Here is a 19,229-nt window from a genome sequence, read left to right as displayed (position 1 = left end):
TTTCTTGACCCTGGTAGAGGCCCTTGACTACTAAAATTCCATTTCCATGCCTTATTCCATGGTAGTTGTTGAGTGATTGATGTTAATGAAGAGTGTGCATCTCTGACCTTTAGAGGTAAGAAAGAAGACTGCCTTGGCTGTCTTCAAATCATCCTTTGGTGGCACTATTAGAGATCCATTCTTGGGCTGGACAGATTGAGAGTCTGACTCACTAAACAGTTTCGCATTTTCTCATGATCTCTTCAGTAGCCTCCATAGATCTTTAATTCATTACCTGGTGCCTGATAGCTCTAGCACCTTGGATTGTATGAAATAACTCCTCAGCCATGTGTTCGCTAGCCAGGGCAAGAACCTTTCCAAACCCCAACTCCTGGTCTGGCAAGTCATTCATAATCTAGCACATATGGCAGTTTGTCACCTAAGGTGTGCATCCATGTAGGAAGGTCACACATCAATGGGCAAATCCCCAAGTTATAGTTAGCCTGCACGTAGATGCTGCCGTAGGATGGCTGAGTCTGACAAGTCTGACAAGGATGCACAGAAGAAATCTGTGTCTGGGGTGACAAAGTTGAAAAATTTGTCTGAGCTGGATTTTTTAGATTGCTCAGAGAGAATGAGTCCAAAAGGGCAGAAAAGGAAGTAGGCAGGAATGAGAGAAAATAGATGAATAAATTGAGATATCCTTGAGCTAAACAAAAGAACTAAAGGTTGCCTACTGGTTCATTCATTCTACCAGGACTCATTAAGCCCTCACTGTATACAAAGTATTGCATGTCAAACACTAGAAATACAAAGACCAAAAACACAAAAATGGCCTCTATTTTCTAGGAACTTAAATTTTACTGGTGGGACAGGGAATGGTTCTGTTGTTTCCTTGATAGAGAGAACTTCCAGGTGAGGAAATTGCCTCTATCAGCACTTGGCACATTTTCTGCAATCTCTGGTCTTAGAGAGTTGCCTCGGTAACTCAGAAGTTAAGTGACTTCTCCAGGGGCACAAAGCCAGTTTATGTCAGAAGCAGGTCTGGAACCCAAGTCATCCTGGCCTCCACTTAGTTCTTTAATCAATATACCACACTACTTCTAATAAATTACACTTCCTCTCATATAGTTGAGTGCAAGATGATTTGAGGAGGAAGTAAATTCTAACAGCTAAGGGATCTGGTGGCACCTGCATTGTGCCTGAAAAGGACATTGCCTCTAAGAGGAAGTGCATTCTGGGCACACAGGACTTCCTGTGCAAAAACATAAAGGAAAGGGACGAATGCCAATTTTGAGAGACCAAGGAGGCCAGTTGGCTGACATAGCCGGTGTCTGAAGGGAGGCAATATGAGGGAAGTCCAGCAGGTAGCTAGATCCAAACTAGAAAGTGCTCTCAAGGCCAAGTTTTCGTTTTGTCCTAGAAGCGACATGGAGCCCTTGAAGGATCTTGAGCAGTGGAATGACACAATATTCTGGGTAACTGACTTGTGGAGAATTAATAGTCAAACATCCAGGATGAGAAAAATTTTGGAGGGGAAAGTAAGTCAAACCCTCTGTGGACTTCTATTTCTATACCTCTCTTGACCCCTTTATGAGGGATAATAAAGATATGAAGAGAATGGTACCAAGAGGATCATGGAGAAGTCTAAGAATTCTTTCTTTTTTTTTTTTTGGCAATTGGGGTTAAGTGACTTGCCCAGAGTCACACAGCTAGTAAGTGTCAAGTGTTTGATCGGAGGCTGGATTTGAACTCAGGTCTTCCTGAATTCAGGGCCGGTGCTCTATCCACTGCACCTCCTAGCTGCCCCTCTAAGAATTCTTTATGAGAGACACTGTGGCAGAGTGGAAAGAGCAGTAAAGTCAGCTTCATTACTCTTGCGCAGACCATTCCTACACCTCATCTTCATGTTCATCATATAAAATGGGAAGAAAAAAATGCCAACATTTGCTTGACCTGTCTCTCTGTGTTTTGGTAAAAATCAGGTAAGGTAATATCACTTCACCTTTCTGTGCCTCAGTTTCCTCATCTGTAAGATAAGTTTAGACTTAGAAATCTAAGCTTTAAAAGACTTCTAGGCTGTTTTTAGTTCTAGCCCCTATGATTCTTTGTAATGTTAAAGACCATATAATAATAATTTGACTGTCAGTATGATGTCCTCAGAATTTGGCTGGGACACTTGCCCAAGCTTCCCTTTGCAGATAGCCTTGAAATGAGCCCTGACACTTCTAAGCATTGCTTCATATCACAAAACTCATGCAACTGTAGCTTATGAATGCTAAGCCCATGATTAATCATTTGGTTTCCTTAAGAGGATCCCACTGCTTTTAAGAGAGAGCTGTTGTTTGCATTTTCTTTCCCCCTTCATCTTGGAGATGGTACTGCAACAGAAGGGGGTAAAAGGTAGCATGGCTAATACAAATCTGCAGAGGGTTTCACTTATTTCCCCCTCCAAAACTTGTAGGGAGATCTGCTAACAAACAGGAAAATCAATTTATGTGTATTTAATTTCTCCGCCTACCCTCTGTTGGAGTGATAATGAGCAGGGAATTGACCCAGAGCAGGAAATGAAGAGGAGGAAAAGAACAAATTATATGGATAATTCACAAATTGAATAATCAACCTCTGAATCAGGAAGATCAGGCTATAAATGCTCACTCGTATCACAGAGCAGCCATTGAGGGGTGGTGGATAGAATGCTGGATTTGGAGTCCAGATCTGGGTTCAAATCCTGCCTGGGGCACTTGTGATCCTGGGTAAGATGTTACCTTTCTTAACTCCAGTTTCCTCATCTGATAGTAATACCTACAGAAAGATTAGCCTCGTGAAAGGCTCAGTTGAGATGATGTATGGAAAGCCCTTCGCAAACCTTAAAGAACCATCATTGGACCAAACACTTGTTAAAAACTCCCATCATGCGTAACTAGGCAGTGTGCTAGGTACTAGAACTGAAAAGACAAAATGAAAGAATTTCTGCCCTCCAGCAGCTTACATTCTACTCTATAAATGTCAGTTATATTACAAGAAAAATCAACATTTATGAACAATAGTAATAGCCAGAATTCATATAGAAGGTTTAAAAGTGCTTTGCATATGGGATCTCATGTGATTATCACAGCAGTCTTGTGAGGTGGGTGCTATTGTTCTCCCCATTTTACAGATGTGAAAACTGAGGCTGAGAAAGGTTAAGGATGATACGGGTATGAATGTTTAAGGCAATATGTTAAATGGAGTCTTCTTGATTCCAATTCCAATTCATTGCATCATCTCTAATCTGCCTCTATTATTAGGCATGTGTCAGGCACTGTGTTACATGCTGGGGAAAGAAATTCACAATGAAAAAGAGTGTTCGCCCTCCTGTATAAATGTCAGTCATTATTACAACCATTCAAAAAAAAGCTGTGAAATTTGATGGCCTTGGTAAAGGGTCCCACTGTGGGTCTCGGGGCATTTCTCCCCCTTTTTTCAAGCCATAAGGATGGAGAGGACATGTCACGGAGGCTTCACGTCCCTGTCTTGCATGTCTCGAAAGGATACTTTGGTTTTCTGGACAGATGAGAATGGGTACAGGAGGAAGAAGAGTAGACAAGAGATGAATTCAATGGATGGTGTCTCTTAAAATCCTGCCATCCTCTTCAGACCCCCAAGACCCCATGCTACTAAAGTCCACTTAAAGCTGACAGTGGATTCAAATGATGCATTCTTCTCCAGAGAATGGAAATAGGGACACATTTGAGATAAAGAACTGAAGGAAGATGTCATGCCTAAGGCTGGGAGAGAAATGCAATGTGTTAAGTGGGGAAAAGGGCTAACTAAGATTCTGGGGGGCAGGATGCAGGGAATCACTCTTCCTTAGAAAGTGTCATTTTTGAGGATTTTCACCTCAGCTGAAAGCAGTGAGTATAGCCTGCTGACAAGCGTAGCCCTGTCTCCAAATGATTGGCCATCCTTGAGCAGTGCCTGCTGCATAGCAGATGCTTAATAAATGATGATTGATTGATTTGCAGCAAGCCATCTGTATCAAGACGAGGACAGAAAGGACCTTCCAGGAAGGGCTTTTGAAGATCCATCCATCATGTGGATGGTACCTCCGTTGCCTATGTTAGCTAATCTTCATAGGAATGTAGATTTAGAGGGGCAAAGAACTTCTGAAGTCATCATGTCCACCACCCTCATTTTACAGAGGAGGAAAACTGAGTTCCAGAGAGGGGAAGCTAATTGTCCACAGTTACGCAGGTACCACATACAGGTATTAAAATACCGACTTTGTTACTTGGCCCAACTCTTTGACAACGAGCATCCACTTTACCTGTCTAAACTACCTGTCCCCATCTTGCACTCTCCATCCAGCCCAGCTGGCCATGTGCTGTTCCTTTAATTTTGCCAGACATCTCCCCCCTCCATTCCTTTGCTTAGACTGCTCTATATTCCTGGAACACTCTCTTTCCTTCATCCCCACCTCTTATACTTACTAGCTTACAAGGCTCAACCTCTGTTCTATTTTATAAAGGAAGCCTGTCATGATCCTTCTCTTTGCTAGTGTTCTCCCTCCCTTCTCAAAGGATATGTTTATTTAGTAACAACAACAACAATTACAGCATTTATACAGCACTCTAAGGTGTGCAAAGTACTTTATAAGTATCTCATTTGATCCTCACATTAACCTGAGAGGTAGGTACTAATACTATTCCTCCTCCTCCTTCTCCTCCTTCTCCTCCTTTTTCTTCTACAGATGAGGAAACTATGGCTGAGAGAGATTAGTGACTTGTCCAGGGTCATGTAGCTACTGAGTGTCTGAGGGCAGATTTGAACTCAGGTCTTCCTGATTTCAGGTATAGCATTCTATCCACTGTGCCACCCATCTACCTATGCTTATAGATTCTATGTCCCAGAAGAATGCAAACTCCTTGAAGCAGGTCAGATGCCATTTTTCATCTTGTTTTTGTATCTCTAGTAGTGTTTGTACCTAATAGGTACTTAATAAATTCCTGTTGGATAAGTAGGAATTAAGTGCTAGCACCAGGATTTGAAGCTGGTCCCATGACTCCAACCCCTGCCCCTCCCCATGCTCCTCATTCATCCCTCTAGAGTCAAACAGTAGGCTGCTTGCCACCCTAGCCCTATCTGTTATTACTCATGCCATGGGGTCCATGGTCCACTCAAACTGGATTATTTCTATTCTCATACAGGTCCTTTGCTTTCTCACCTCCATGTTTTGGCTTGTATTTATATATGTACACATACATATACATACACATATACATATACATATACATATACAGATACAGATACAGATACAGATACAGATACAGATACAGATATATATATACACACACACATACATACATACAAATATATACATGCAAATACATAGATGTGTGTGTGTGTGTATACACTGTTCCCTGTGACTGGGTTATCTTCCTTTCCTCAATTTGTCCAATGAATTCCTGTCAACATTTTAACACATCATGCTTGAAACACTCTTGTTTGGTGGGAAGAAACATGGGAGTTCAATTAGCTTTGATGTTAGGAAGAATTCCTTATTAACTGGAGCTGTCCATAGGTGGAGTGGTCTGCCTTGGGTGGCTGTGGGTTCTCCCCTACGAGAGGCCTCAGGTGGAAGGTCGATGACCACTTGTAGATTGCATAACCTCTTTTTCAGGTGTGAAGTGGCCAGATAGTCATTGAAATTCCTTTCCACTCTGAGATTCTGGGAAAATATTGCAATAGCAGAATTAAGGAGAAAGGAGGATGTTTAAGTAGGGACAGGACCAGAGAAGAAGAGATTGAAGGAATCCCAAATGGCATCTCCAGGACCTGAAAGGAGGTTGCTTTGTATATATTTTCTTTCTGTGTCTCTGTATTTTCTATTTTTCTCCACCTTTTTCCATCTTCTCTCTGCTCTTTCTTTCCCTTTCCCTTCTCCTCTCCTCCCTCTCTCCTTCTCTGTCTCTCTTTTTGTGTCTCTCTCTGTTGGTCTCTCTCTGTCTCTACATCTCCCTATCCCTCTGTCTCTGCCTCTCTCTGCCCCTCTGTCTTTCTCTACATATCTCTCCTCTTCCCTCCTCTCCCTTTCCCTCAGGCCCTCCCCTCCTTTCTTTTCCTTTGCCTCTCTTTCTTCCTATCCTCCTCCTCTTCCTGTCCTCCTCCTCCTTCTCCTCCTCCTCTTCTTCTTCTTCTTCTTCTTCTTCTTCTTCTTTTCTTCTTCTTCTTCTTCTTCTTCTTCTTCTCTTCTTCTCACACACACACATACACACACAGAGTAAATTAAGACATAGAATTTCTCACCTTTAGAACATTAGTCTGTAAGTTCCTAGCAGACATTTGGTTCCCTTTCCTGCCATCCCACTAAAGACATTGACATCTCTCAAAAGTTATAAGCAAGTTGAATTTGTAAAAGATCCTTTTAAAAAGATAGAGCAGGCATTGTGTAATTTTATTTTTTCTTTTTCTTCTGGGGGTGATTCTCTCTCCTCTGACTGATTCCCTATCCTCCTTTGAGACACCATTATCTCTATTCTCTTCTTATCTGTCACTTCCATCTAGCTAAATGAAAGGCTCAGATGGAGAAGTCCAATTCTGTTTTATGCAAATGTTTATGATGTCATAATGAGGTGTGAGGGAAGTCTCTGTGTTTGGTGCTACAATTAAACAGCACTGGAAACTTTCTTTTCCTTTGTTGTTGACAAAAACTGGGTCCCTAGGTGGTTGTTAATTTTTCCGGGTGGTTCCCAGGTGAAAACCACATTTAACTTGGAGCCTGCTGGCTCCCTGTGGCATTGAGCTAAATTATGACAGGATAGAAAGGATGGGCTATGAATCTCCTGTGCTATTTTCCTTTTGGTTTCTTTCTTTTGTTGATTGGTAGAGACTTATCTTGTTGCAGAATTACTAGAAGAAGCCAAATCTGACCTTGGGAGGCAGGGGGCTGAAGTGGGAGGAGAGGGGAGAAGCAAGGTGAGGCTATTTTTAGAACGAATCCCCTCCATCTGTCGGGGAAGTGCTGACTCACAGGTATCCAGAGTAAAGTAAGCTGTTAATCTTCTGTGAGGAGCAACCCAAGTGGTGGTTCCCCATCCTCAGAAACTTAATTACTGTTGAAAATTATCAGGTGAGTTCTTTGTTATTGTTCTATTACTTTTAAGAAGGGAATTATATCTACCTTGGGGAAAAAAGCCCTTTTAAGCTATAATCAGGAAGTAACCCCTCCCTCCCAATTGACAAGGGGGAAAATATAAGGTTTGGAGACAGATCAAGTAATCCTTCCTGGTTGTATAAGAAATAAGGAAAATGAGTTAGGGAGGTCTAGGCCCCATTCCCTCAATACACCCAGGCATGAATTGGGGCATTTGGCAATGCAAAGGAGGGAAAAAGGGGCTGAATTTGGAGACACAGGACTTGGGGTCAAATCTCTGCCCTTCCCCTTGGTACTTTTGCACCTTGGACAAGTCACTTCTTTGGGCCACAGTTTATCATCTGTTAATCGAGAGGGTTGCACTAGAAGACCTCAAAGTCCCCTTAAAGCTGTAATCTGTGATACTGTTTCCTACGTTGTGAGCCCCTTCAAGAGTCTGTGGCTATGGAATGAGAGAATATGAGACTATGAATGGAAACTCCATTTTATGGATTGTTTGGTCTTTAGTAAGCCGGAGAGACTCCCTTACCTGACTACCTTCTCCTTAATACATTATGTAAATATATGCATGCATGCATGTATATGTATATATACACACCTACACATATGCATATAGATGTACATACATACATACATACACACATATATACACACACATATGTATACGTATATACATACACACAGTAGAGCTGAACTGAAAGGAGTTTGGTACCAGTAACCACAAGCAGGGCTGATCATGAGTGTGTATGTTTGGATTTGACTTTGTATGTGTGTCTGAGGGAGCTATGAGTGTTTTACCTGGAGAAGGGGAATCTTGGAGGAGACACAATGGGTTTTTTCAAACAAATAAAAGTCTATTGTGGGGAAGACAGGCACGTTGGTCAACAAGGATTTGCAAAGCACTTTGTGCTCTGCATAGCCCAAAAGGGAGAGCTGGAAATAATCAACCAATTATTCAGAAGGTTTTTATTAAAATTGTGCTATGTTATGCATTATGTCAAATTCTAGAGGTTAAAAAAAAATAAAAATGAAACAATCCCTGCCCTCAAGAGCCTTAAATTCTATATAGCAGGAGACATCTACATACAAGTAGATGTAAAATTAACAGGTATAATTATGAGGTCAGTTTTTGTAGGAGAAGTACTAGCAACTGAGGAAGACCAGGGAAGGCTTCATGTAGCAGACAGTGTTTGAAGGAAAATGGGGATTTGAGAAGCCAAGGTGAGGAAGGAGGGTATTCCAGGCACAAAGGACAAAAGCACAGGGTGGGAGTCAGAACATCATGCATGAACATAAAGAAGTCCAGTTTGGCCAACTCAAATAGTCCATTAAGTGGAGTGACATAAGATAAGTCTGGAAAGGAAATTCATAGCCTGGTTTTGAGGAGCTTTATTGCATTTTAAGGGAAATTGGGAGCCACTGAAGTATACTGATCAGGGCTGGGCTGTGCCTTGGGAATTTCCCTGTGGCAGCTTTGTGGAGGATGGACAGGAGAGGGGAGAGACTGGGCGTCAGGCCAGCTGCTAGGAGGCTGTTTGCAGTATTGCAGGGGAGAAGCGATGGGGATAAGATGGAAAGGAGCCTAAACCTTGTTTGGTCTTGCACAGATCACTTCTGTTCAATGAGATACTTGGACTAGATGGCCTCTAATGTCTCTTCCAGCTGTAATCTGTTATTGTGAACCTCTTCTAGAGTTGGTGGTTAGGGAAGGGGAGGATTTAGGCTCAATGTCAGGGAAAACAAATAAAAAAAAGTCTTAAAATTAGAACAATATAAAAGTGAATTTGACTGCCTCAGGAAGTGATGGATTCCTCCACATAATAGGTCTTCAGCTGGTCTAGATGCCTATGTGTTGGGTATGCTAGAGGGTAGATTCTTGTTCAGGTGTGGGTCAGCTTTTGAGACCATTTGCAACACTGAGGGGTGTGTGTGTGTGTGTGTGTGTGTGTGTGTGTGTGTGTGTAGCTAAAGTGAAATTTAGAGATCTGAAAATGTTATCCAGCGGCTCTCTGCCTTGTTGGCTCAGGTCATGGAGTCATCTCCACTTGATAGGGCCCTTCTAGGTTTCCAAAAGATGCAATGGATTGTGCAAGACCTCTCAAGGTCTGCAATCACTGACTGTCTTGGGAGGACATGCAATCTGTTAGTTGATTTCAGTTCACCTTCCTGGAGACAGGATCGTTCTGACGTTTTATTTCTCTCCTAAGTCAGTAATCTTCAGAACATTTCCTTCCTATGTTGTTTGCAGTAGGATTTTATTTTAGTATATTCCAGGATGGTTCTTGTGAAAGTGCCTGCCTGTTGGCTCACAGGAGCACTGGGTTCGGATATTTTACACAGGCCTCCTTTGGAGTGGCTGGATGCCCAAGAAAGGCATTGAAAAATGCCATACTCAGCAGTACCCGCAATCCGTAAAACAAAAACCAGATATTGACCTTTGGGTCAGCTCACCATCTTTCTGTCCCAGAAAACCCCTTTCATTTCTGCATGTCTCAGATGCTGAGAGTTCACCACTGAGATTTCTGAAACAGTATTTCAAATCATTGTTAGAGCAGAAGGTTCCCAACCTTTCTGAGTACAAGGGCCCTTTTTAAACATTGAGAAATTTCATGGACTGCCTCTCCCCTCCCCTCATATGATAATAGTCCTATTACCCATCATTCCATCTCCCTTCCTGAGGCCTTTGTATAGGCTGTCCCTCATGCTTGGAATGCTGTTTAATGACCTGTCTACAAGGCTCAGCTCAGCTGCTCCCTCTTACATGAAGCCTTTCCTGATCCCCCCAGCTATAAGTACTCTCTGTCTGTCTCTCTGTCTCTGTGTGTCTCTTTCTTTATCTCTCTGTCTCTGTCTCTCTCATAATTATGTATATTTCCTTACTTTTATATACAGGGGTCTCAAAATTTTAGTGCACTTTTAAACTTTAAAGTTCAAAACTGAACTAAGACTTTTGGGACATCTGGATGCTATATTCTCCTTGAGACAGATAATTTTGGTTTTGCATCTCCAGCTCCAAGCATGCTGCCTTGTATAGACTAAATCAGGGGTGGGGAACCTTTGGCCTCAAGGCCACATGTGGCCCTCTAGGTCCTTGAGTGTAGTCTTTTGACTGAATCCAAACTTCATAGAACAAATCCCCTTAATGAAAGGATGCTCTCTGTAAAACCTGGGCTCAGTCAGAAGGCTGTACCCAAGGACCTAGAAGGTCACATGTGGCCTTGAGACTGATTGAATTATATTGAATTATATTGACTAGTATCCACTGACTAAGAGAATAATATATAGTGGTTTAACAAAACAATAATTCAGTAACATAGTCGAAATCATTTGAAAAATGGAGTGGAGCAGTTCTGAACCATAGACACTTTGAACTGCAAGAAGCCTTCTCTATGGTTTATTACCTGGGTTACCTTGAACAAGTCATTAGCCTCCCTGGGTCTTGAATACTTCATCTGTCAAATGAGAAGTTTAGATTAGACGATCGCTAAGGTCCCTTCTTGCTCTAAAACAATGATCCAAGTCCAGCCTCTTCATTTTATAAATCACAAGATCCTACATTTAGAGCTGGGAAATCAGATACCATCTAGTCCAATGACTTCATTTTAGCATATGAATTGACTGAGACCCAGGGCAATTGGGATGTGCCAAAGATCACCAAGCTAATGAAGGGCAGAAGTTGGTACTTGAACCCAGGTGTCCCAGTGCCATGGTATGTCTCTGAGGGGAGGGGCCTCTCAGAGGGAGGGCATACCGACTTCTGACTTTTGAGGGGAAATGTCTCAGATCACCCTTCTGTTGGCTCATTGTATCACTGATATCCACTCGGTCTCCAGGGCTTACTTTTCAATGGCTCTAGATTGGGGGAAGAGACGAAGTATGCATTGCTGCTCACTGGCTCCTGAGAGAGTCCTAACTATGTGTCAGTCATTGACTTTCATCTCAGGCCATAGAGAAGTGCAGCTCACAAGCAGTGATGGGGAGAGGGCACTGCAGGACAAGTTTCCCAACGGAATAGGCTCATGCGCCATCTTTGGAATCACTGCCTCTTCTGAGTGCTGTGTCGGGTCATGTCCATTGTATAGGGATGCCATGTCTGCTTCTCATCTTGGTCCTATTTGGGGTCATTTTGGGGAGATCTGCCCTGTCACTCATGGGCTGGCTTTCATGATTAGCAAGCAGCCGAGTGGAGAAGATAGAACACTAAGCAGTTCATCTCCGGGATCTTCTGCTTCCCGTATCTGTAATATTAGGAAACATGCAATCTCCATGGCCTTTTTCATCAGCTGTAAATGAAGGTGATTGGCCTAAATCAGAAATTCTTAGCTTAGGGTTCATATATATATATATATATATGTGTGTGTGTGTGTGTGTGTGTGTGTGTGTGTGTGTGTGTGTATTTGGTGAGGCATTTGGGGTTAAGTGACTTGCCCAGAGTCACACAGCTGGTAAGTGTTATGTGTTTGAGGTCGTATTTGAACTCAGGTCCTCTTGAATCCAGGGCTGGTGCTCTATCTACTGCGCCACCTAGCAGGCCCAGTTTGTAAATTTTTTAAAAAATGTTTTTATAGCTATATTTCAATATAATTGTTTCTTCTGTAATTCTATGTAATTTATTTTATGAAACTCAAAACACTCTGAGAAACCAAAATATTCATCACACACACACACACACACACACACACACACACATACACACACACACACACACACAAACTAAGATGCCTCTGGACTCTTCCAGTTTGGGCATGTGGTCTCTTGATTCAAAAGGAAAGTAATTTGTTTTCTTCCTGAAACTTCCATGTTATAGTAAAGAGAACAATGTATTGGGGAGAGGGGAAAGAGAGGTCAGGCTTTCTGGGCTCTAGTCCCATGGACTGTCCCTGCATCTGTCACAAAAGCTTCCATTTATAGAGCATTTTCTAACTTACATAATGCTTCACACTTGTTTAAGCCTCGCAGGAAAGCTGCAAAATAGACAGGGAGGGTATGATCCCTGGTGTATAGCTGATGAAATGATGGCTCAGAGAGGAATATAGTCACTTGTCCAGAGCCACAGAGGAAGTTAGTGGCAGAACTGGGGTTCGAGCCCGAGATAAGGGAGGCAGTGACTAAAAGCACTTTGAATTTGGGGATTCTTGGGTTCAAGTGTATTTGCCATCACTTTGAGACATGAGCCTGCAGGGAAATTACATAATGTCTCTGAAACTCAGTTTACTCATCAGTAATAGGTCTAAAGACTGAACCTGTGTCCAGTTGCTGGGTAAGGAAACCCTTGCTACTAAGGGATGGTCAGCAACTTCTCTGCAATTTATAGTCCTACTGTGTTTCCTGAGGAGTGCTTTTCAAAGTATGGTCCAGAGGCTCCTTGGAGGTCCTGAGACCCTTTCAAGGCATCTAAAAGGTTAAAATTATTTTCATAATAATACTTATGTTTTGATTTCTAATGCAGTAAATATTGATAGGTATAGCCTACCTGAACAAAAGCCCTTTGTGGAGGGGTCTTCAATGATTTTTAAGACTATAAAGGGACCCCTAGAGTTCTGAACAGTTAAGTGTCCAGAGTTACAGAGCCAGGACATTTCAAAGGTAAAACTTAAACCCAGATCTTCCTGGCTTTGAGGATGGCTCCTTATCCACTACCCTACACTGCCTCTCACCTCACTCATTTACTCATCAATAAAATGAAGATAATATCTGTAGTTTCATTCTTGTGAGCTTGTTGTAAATATCAAATGAGTTGCTGTATGTGAAATGCTTTGCAAACCCTAAAGCATTCCATGTACATCTGGTATTATCACTGGGAAGTGTCCTGACCCTTTGGGTAGGTCCCTTACCCTCTCTCAGCCTCAGTTTCTACATCTTGCAAGTGAAAGGATTGAGTTAGATGATTTTCAGACCAGTGGTAATGTTGTAGCGTTCTTTAGGTTACTTCTTTACTAATTATCCCTAAGGCAGAGAGATTCTGAGCTTTAAAAAACATGTACCAGGCATTTTCTGAAAACAACTTAGCCCAGAAGCCTATTTATAATAAGCTTGGCTTTTTCAGAGTTACCAGTGGAAGCCTTTGCAAAGAGCAATGGGAAGGTGGTAATTTTGTGGTAGGGCAAAGCAGGGTCATTCTTCAAAATTTCTGATTGTTTCTCCTTATGTGCTACAAAGTACCTGAATCCATCATGGACTGGCTATTCCAGAAGAAACTTGTGATATCACCTCTCTGGATGATATAGTTGGAGGTGAGGGGGAACACATTAGAATGTAAGCTTCTGGAAGGCAGGAACTATTTTTGCCTTTCTTTGCATTCTCCAGAATGTGGCTCATAGTGAGAACTTAATAAATGCTTATTGATTAATTTTGAGTGATTGAAAATGCTCTGTTTGGAGTTAGAAAATCTAGGCTTCTATCTCCAGATATCATATGTGAGCTATGTGACATTGGGCAAGTCACTGACTTCCTGGAATCTATTTCTTCGCCTATGAATTAGGTGTTTGGATTAGATGGCCCTAAAGTCCCTTCCAGCGCTAAAGTCCAAGATCGCACTTGTCTTTGAAAATATTATAAGGCCATAGATTTAGAATTGGAAAAGACCCTAGAAATCATGGAGTCTAAATCTTTTGTTTTACTAGTGAGGAAACTGAGTCCAAAAGACCATAAGCAACATGCCTGTAGTTGGTGAGGTGGTAAATGCTAGGGCCAGAATTTGAACTTGGGTCCTTTGATTCTAAATCTCAGGCTCTTTCAACTGCTCTTTCTTTGCACAGTTCTTGTGTCAGGATTTGAAAAGGTTACAAGTATCTACTGGGAAATAATAATAGGGTTGAAAAAGAAAACAGAGCAACAGGGGTAGATGGGTCCCTAGGAAGTCTCACAATTAAGTTGTAACCTGCTAAATAGTAAATATAAACATTAGTAAAGAACTGTGGTTATCGTTCTTAGGGGAGTAAAGGACCAAATGGGAATGCTGACTCTGCATGAAAAGGAGTCTTTTCTCTCCTGCTTTTCTATGGAGAATCGGGTAGGAGGAATTTTTAAAATGTCATCCAAGCATTTGAGGGCATTAGAGAAGAACAATTCTTGTTCGCTGTAGGAACCATAGGTAGCAGATTCCCACCTGATTCAGTCTCTCTAAATCATGGAATTGGCTTAACAACTTTTCACAAAATAAACTTAAAAACAGGGAAAACAATTATCTTTTTTATTTGTTTACTTTTTGTGATTTTGTCAGTATACAGAACTCCCAGTAAGGAAATTCCCTCCCACCAGTAAAGATCTGCAACTTCTCTGTAATTCATTCTGTTTTAGAGAGTTTCCTGGGACACTGAGTTAAATGAGATAGAATTCAAAAAGCGCTTAGCAAATGCCTGGAACATAGTAGGTGCTTTACAAATGCTTGTTTCCCTTCTTCAACAGTAAAGTGACTTGTCTGTGGTAACCTTGAACCCAGGCCTTCCTGACTTTAGGTTGCTTCAGTATCCATGATACTCTGCAGCTCGTCTGAACTCTCTTGTGTAAAGTGGTAAAAGTACGCTTTAATAAGGCTTGCTGATGTTACGCTAATTAAACATACTTCCTGTCCACCTCGCAGAAAAACTGTGGAAGACAGTGATAGATGGCTGCCCAGTACTGCTAAAGCCTTATCAGAGAGGCACTTTATTATTGATGTCGTTATCATCAGCATTATTTTTACTGGAGCAAATATTAGAGTTCTTTCAATGATGAGTTTCTATTATTTTATCCCCTTCCCCTGCAATCCAAAATGAGAAAGGAAGGGGCAGCAGGGTGGTGCAGTAGATAGAGCACTGGCCCTGAAGTTAGGAGGACCTGAGTTCAAATCTGGCCTCAGACCAAACACTTGACACTTACTAGCTGTGTGACCCTGGGCAAGTCACTTAACTCCAATTGCCTAAAAACAAATATACAAACAACAACAAAAAAAGGGAAAGGAAAGACTAGTGGCTTCCATAATTCAGCTGACTTTGGGTAGTTTGCATAGAGAAGAACAGAAAATATGGTCCCCTTGCTCCTTTCTAGATTCAGATTATCAGTAACTTCTTGATAGAACTGGACTCTGAGAACCTGGGTCTGAGTTTAGGTTCTCCTACTTATTCGCTCAGAAGAGAGAAGGCAATGCAAAGGTCTGGTCCCAACTCCTTCACTCTGCAAATGAGGAAACTGAGGCCTAAAGAAGGGAAATGGATTCCTCAAGAATAGCAGAACTGGGTCTTCTGCCTCCAAATCAACATTCTACCATTCCATCCATGTGACCTCTGTGCAGGGCTGGATTAAGGCTTCCATGAGCTCTTATGACTTTGATTGCATATAGGCCCCTTGGCAGATGCAGTTTGCTAAGTGTATCCTATTTCACAATGAAAAAAATATCGAAACGGGGATCTTTCATGTCAATATCTTTGACTTTATGAAAGGAAGATTGATGTTGCCATGGCTCTCTTTGCTTCTTTGTATGAACACTGTGACCCCGTCCTTGAGACCTTGAGACATTTGCATACAAATGTATTCCAGTTGTATAAATATATTGTATATTTACATTGTAAATATTTATATTGTGTATATATGCATTGGAATGTATAAATCTATTCCAGTTATATATTATTAACAAAAAAGGGGGGGCATCCAAATCTTTTTATAAGTCCTAGAGCTTTCATTGATACTAAGCATTGTTCTGACTGTGCCTGACGGAGCATGAAGCTCTGTCTGTGCAACCTGCAATGAGTCACTTCATCTGTGTGGGGTTTGATTTCCTCATCTGTAAAATGGGGCAAGGCTTGATGATGTGAGCTCCAATGTCCCTCCAAGTTCTCAATCATGGATCTTGTGATTTCCTAACTTTAAGAGATGCTTCTTTTCTGGAATCATAGTTTCAGAATTGAACGGGGTTGATGGTCATCCATTCCACTCAATCTTCATATTACAGAGGAGAAAACTGAAGCTGAGAGAATTAAATGACATATTCAAGGTCACCCAGGTAGCAAATGGCAAAGCCAGGATTCAAACCCACAGACTCTGATACCAGAGAAAATCCTGTCTTCTTTTCTGTTTCAATATATGTGTTGATTTAAAAAAATACACTTTTACTGGTATCTCTTATTGTTTACTCTTCTTACACTTCTCATTGTATCTCTCAATATTCAGCAAGTATTTATTAAACACCTACTGTGTGCCACATGTACGTGGGCTCAGCTATCTCTTTCCCATGGTCATTTTGGTTCTTCCTACTGGCATCATCAGCATAGGTACGATTATTGCCCTGAAAGGCTGTCTTGACTGGGGAGGATAGAATGGAGTGCATTATGAGGAGTTATGGGTGTATTATCTGGATTGTTGAATAAACAATCACTACTTTTACCATATTGAGTCTTAAATCAGTGGCTTCCTGTTTTTGATTGCTTGTCATTCAGTTGTTTTTCAGTCATTTCTGACTCTTCGTGACCCCACGTGGGGTTTCCTTGGCAAAAATACTAGAGTGGTTTTCCATTTCCTTCTCCAGCTCATTTTACAGGTGAAGAAACTGAGGCACACAGAGTTCAGTGACTTGCCCAGGGTCACACAGCTACTAAGTGTCGGAGGCCAGATTTAAACTCAGAAAGAGGAGTCTTCCTGACTCCAGGACCACTGTACTGCCTTAGAGACAAACCAGGCTGTAGTCCCAAATGTCCCAGAGAGATCTTTGGAATTAACAGAGAACTCACCAGGCCACCCTGTCCAACCCCTTCATTCTGCAGTTGATGAAACTGAGGTCCAGAAAGATAAAGGGACTTACCCAAGGTCACATAGGTGTTAAGTCAGATGGAGGATCTCAACCTATGTTCATTGATTCCATTACCACTGTCTCATGTCACCTAGAAATGGTGTTATTCCATTCTGTCATTCCTCTCCTAAATGTGTGTAGAGCTGTGAACATTCAGAAGACTTCCAGATTGCCCTGTAAAGCCAACAGAAGGTCAGTCAGTCTACTGCCCAGATAAAACCATTTTTAGCAGTCTAGACTTCCCCTCCCCACTACAGAAAGAGTGAAGCTAAATTAAACCAGCCTTCTTTCAAAGTATGCATATTCATTCATCAGCCTGAATTGAGATGTGAAGTATGTGAGGCATGTAGACCCACCAGATGCTCCACGAAACGATCACATCTGGAAACAGAGAGTGCAGGATACTACTCTCCTATGAGAGAAGTAGTGTGGAGTGGGGAAGAGAGTACCTCATTTTAAAATATACTTGTAGGTCTACTTGTCTCCTCTGATGGAATGTTAGCTTCATGGGGCCAGGGCCTGCTTGCTCCTTAAATTCCCAGAGCTTAGCACAGTGCCTAATGTGGTAGGAGCTTAATGACTGCTTGTTGATTGAGTCCATGATGTGGAATCAGAGGAGCTGGGTTCAAATTCTCACTCTGCTTGCTTTTTTTCCTTTGTGACCTTAGATAACTGACTTACCTTCTCTGGGCCTCAGTTTCCTCATCTGCAAAATAAGGGATCTAGAATAGACTTCTTGGGTTCCATTCAGTTTTAATTCTGTAGATGTGTTCTTTGTCTCCTATTTAGTTGATCTTCCTGACTCACATTCATTCTTTGTCTGTCTGTCTGTCTGTCTCTCTCCTCTCTGTATCTCTGTCTGTTTCTTTGTATCTGTCTCTCTGTCTTTCTGTCCATCTGTCTGCCTGTCTGTCTCTCCTCTCTCTCTCTCTCTGTATCTCTGTCTGTCTCTCTCTTTGTAAATGTCTCTGTCTCTCTTTCTCTCTTCCCCTCCCTTCTTCTCTCCTTCTCTGTTTTTGTCTCTCTCTCATCAAGACACTGACTAGAATTTCTGAACTAACATGCAAAGCTGATTTCAAAAGAACAAGTGGGAGGGAGGGGAGCTCTCCCTGCAAATGAAGAGAGTGGTTGATAGATGGTTCAATAGGCTTCCAGGTCCTTCTTCAGTATCCTATGGGTTGGGTTTTGTTTTTTGTTGTTTTTTTTTTTTTTTTGGTTAGGCAATGGGGTTAAGCAACTTGCCTAAGGTCACACAGCTAGTAAGTGTTATGTGCCCGAGGCTGGCTTTGAACTCAGGTCCTCCTGACTCTATCCACTGGGCCACCCAGCTGCCCCCCCCTTTTTTTTAAGATGTTGGATTAACAAAAGTACAGCCGCTTGGCTTTGCTGTGGCTAATCTCATTTTTTTCTATGATTAACAGCCCAGTTCATTATGTTTTCTGCTCACGTTAAACTCTTCTTCTTAGAGTTTGGTAACATTTCTAGTAATTTCTCCTCTATATTTATCCTTCTTGTATCTTTAGAAAAGAGATTTAAAAAAAAAACTGTTCACTTCTCATTCCTAAATGTGAACTGAGGGGTAGATGAACAGAAAAAAATGAGAAACTCTAAACCTAATTTGGAGTTGGAAAGCCTGGGTTCAGCTGATTACCTGTATGATTTTAAACATGCTGCTTTTTTTTTTCTGGACCTCAGTTACCTAGCTAGCTAGTGGTTAATATTTATATAATTCTTAAAGACATATAAAGTACTTTACAAATTTTTATCTCATTTTATTCTTACAAGAATCCTGGTTGCTATTATTATTCCCATTTTACAGATGAGGAAACTGAGGCAGGTGAGAGTTAAGTAACTTACCCAGGATCACACATTATAATAAGTGTCTGAGGCTGGATTTGAACTCAGGTCTTCCTGATTCCAGACCTAGGGCTCTATCCACTGGGCAACCTAGCTATCTCATCTGGAGAATGAGGGGAATTCAAAAGTCCCATTCATCTCTAAAGTCTGATAATCCTTTATCTCATTGAAAAGATGGCTAGTTTTAAAGTCAGGAATATCTGGATTCAAATCTCAGCTCTTCCACTTACATGTGACTTTCTATAGATTTTTTTTTTCATCTATGCCTCTCTCGGCCTCAGTTTCCTCATCTGTAAAATGAGGGAATTAGACTATTTGACCTCTAAGGCCCCTTCCAAGTCCAAGCCTAACATGTCACAATTGTAATGCCTTTAGGGACCCCCAGGAGGTGTCTTTCTGATTTGATCAGAGTTCACAGGGTGGCATGACCATAGACAACAGGGGCCCTTCTGAAGCCAACCCCGTAGAACATGGCGGTTCTCATGTTCTTAGCTG

General features: G+C 41.6%; 1 protein-coding gene across 3 annotated transcripts in view; it reads left to right on the top strand.

Moving 5' to 3' along the window:
- Positions 1 to 19,229, top strand: part of LRRC3B (leucine rich repeat containing 3B) — a 104,081-nt gene that overhangs the window by 75,872 nt on the left and 8,980 nt on the right. The window contains exon 1 of one of the 3 annotated variants that reach the window (XM_020993310.1): positions 6,615 to 7,090. The exons of the other annotated variants lie outside the window; for them this stretch is intronic. The gene's annotated coding sequence lies outside the window, so the exon portion shown is untranslated. Of the gene's footprint in view, positions 1 to 6,614; positions 7,091 to 19,229 lie in introns of those variants that run through there. 3 annotated transcript variants of the gene reach the window in all.

Source organism: Phascolarctos cinereus, unplaced genomic scaffold (genome assembly GCF_003287225.1).
Source record: "Phascolarctos cinereus isolate Bilbo 61053 unplaced genomic scaffold, phaCin_HiC Scaffold_1;HRSCAF=81, whole genome shotgun sequence".
Taxonomy (NCBI): Eukaryota; Metazoa; Chordata; class Mammalia; order Diprotodontia; family Phascolarctidae; genus Phascolarctos; species Phascolarctos cinereus.
The sequence above is the reverse complement of the archived record's forward strand: the minus strand, read 5'-3'. Positions and strand labels throughout refer to the sequence as shown.